Below are 2,510 nucleotides of genomic sequence, written 5' to 3' on the forward strand. Positions count from 1 at the left end.
CTTAATTTTTCTGGGCTCCAAAATCACTGCAGATGGTGACTGCAGCCATGAAATTAAAAGATGCTTACTCCTTGGAAGGAAGGTTATGACCAACCTAGATAGCATATTGAAAAGCAGAGACTGAACTGAACTGAACTGAAGTTGGCATAAATAAATTTATATTTATATTTCCTGTATATTGTGATGTTTCAACATTCATTCATTCACTTATTTGTTTATGGGTGATTCTTTGATTGTCAGCTCATGTTAAAAGTGGGCACTAAAAGCTAATTAGAAGCTCTGAGCATTTGACTGCTGCTGCAGCTGCTGCTGCTGCTGCATTGCATTAGTCGTGTCCGACTCTGTGCAACCCCATAGATGGCAGCCCACCAAGCTCCACCGTCCCTGGGATTCTCCAGGCAAGAACACTGGAGTGGGTTGCCATTTCCTTCTCCAATGCATGAAAGTGAAAGTGAAGTCGCTCAGTCGTGTCCAACTCTAGCGACCCCCTGGACTGCAGCCTACCAGGCCCTTCCATCCATGGGATTTTCTAGGCAAAATTATTGGAGTGGGACCGGAGTTTGCCAGTTTCAGGTTTTACCCAGTGATAAAACGGGTTGGGCCATTTGGTGGGCAACCGTAGGTGTCTTTATCTTTAGTTCTTTCCCTTTGGCTAGTCAGACTGTTCAGTGTAAAGTGCTTCTAATCTCCTACCTGAAGATAAAAGGTCTTCTAGTGTTCTAGGAATGTTCAGCATTCTACATGCATGTGGTCACTGAATTCTAGTCTTGGTATAGTACCTAGGTTCTAAAGTTCAAGTACCCACTTTTTTACCCTCTCCAGAGAATACATCATGTCAGGGTAGAAGAGGACTCTTGACAAAATAGTGAAGTAGGGAGGGATGTAAGGATCAGACTTTTCATGTAGTTTCCCACAGTTTTCCCTGTAAGTTCTCCTCCCCACTTCTATTTGCAGAGGTAGTTGGTGCTGCTTATCCTGAGTATTCTGAGGTTTCTATGGTATAAATTAGGTTGATTCTCAGCTTTCCTGACTACTGCCTTAGGATTCAGCTTTTCATATCTGCAAAATTGGTTAGCACTGGTCTGTCTGCTTTCCAGCTCCTTGAATTTTGGGGGTATTCTCCCCCTTTCTGTTCTCCCATCTGTGTGATTTTAGTTTCTGTAGGACTAGGGCCAGAAGCAAGACTGGATCTGCCATCCTAACACAAAAGTCATTTTTCATATTTTATTTTATAATGTTAGTGCAGGTAAGGGGCTTCCCAAATGGTGCTAGTGGTAAAGAACCTGCCTGCCAACGCAGGAGATATAAGAGATTCGGGTTGGATCCCTGGTTCGGGAAGATCCTCTGGAGATAGATACGGCAATCTGCTACAGTGTTCTTGCCTGAAAAATCCCATGGACAGAGAAGCCTGGCAGTCTATGGTCTACAGGGTCAAAAAGAGTTGGACACGACTGAAACAACTTAGCACACACACACATGTAGTGCATATAAGACACTTAGCTCATGGCTAATGCTCATCCATTTGTTCAACAAATAAGTACCAACTATGTGAAAGGCATTAGTCTGGGCATTTGAGATACATTAGGGAACAAAGCAAGATAAAGATACCAGCTCTTGTAGATCTTACCTTTTAGAGGTGTGGAGGTAGACAAAAAAAATTATAATGAGTAAATTCTACAACATGTTAGACAGTGATAATAAGAAAGAAAAAAAAGTAGAGCAAGATAAGGGAAATGGGGAGTGCTGAGTGGCAGGAGCATGGGGTGAGCTGCAATATTAAATATGATCAGGGTACACTTCATTGAGAAGGTGACATTTCACAATTTAAAGATAGTGAGAGACAAGGCCAGGAACATATCTGGGGAAGAAGCATTCCAGGCAAGGGAACAGCTAATGGGATTTAAGGTGAGAGGAACAATGCAAATATTCTATACAACAAAGTAATGTCTTCAGGGCCTCTGAAGTGTGGGCCTAAATGACTCCGATTTGCTATGCAATTTTTTTCACAAATTTTTTTTCAAATTGTGATTAAGAAATCACATAATATAAAATTTACGCTCTTAACTTTTTAAAAGGTACTGTTTAGCTGTGCTAACTGTATTCACATTGTTATATAATAGATCTGTAGAACTTTTTCATCTTGTAAAACTGAAACTGTATACTCATCAAAGAACAACTCACCATTTCCCCCCTCCCCAGTTCCCTGGAAACTATCATGTTAGTTTCTGTTTTCATGGTTTAACTGCTTTAGGTATTTCAAATAAATGGAATAATAAAATATTTGTCCTTTTGTGAATTGCCAAGATTTTTGAGTTCTTCAGTTCAGTTCAGTTGCTTAGTGGTGTCTGACTCTTTGCGACCCTGTGGACTGCAGCATGCCAGGCTTTCCTGTCCATCATCAACTCCCGGAGCTAGCTCAAACTCATGTCCATTGAGTCAGTGATGCCATTCAACCATCTCATCCTCTGTTGTCTCCTTCTGCCTTCAATCTTTCCCAGCATCAGCTTCTT

This window comes from Bison bison, unplaced genomic scaffold (genome assembly GCF_000754665.1).
Source record: "Bison bison bison isolate TAMUID 2011002044 unplaced genomic scaffold, Bison_UMD1.0 scf7180017864330, whole genome shotgun sequence".
NCBI lineage: Eukaryota > Metazoa > Chordata > Mammalia > Artiodactyla > Bovidae > Bison > Bison bison.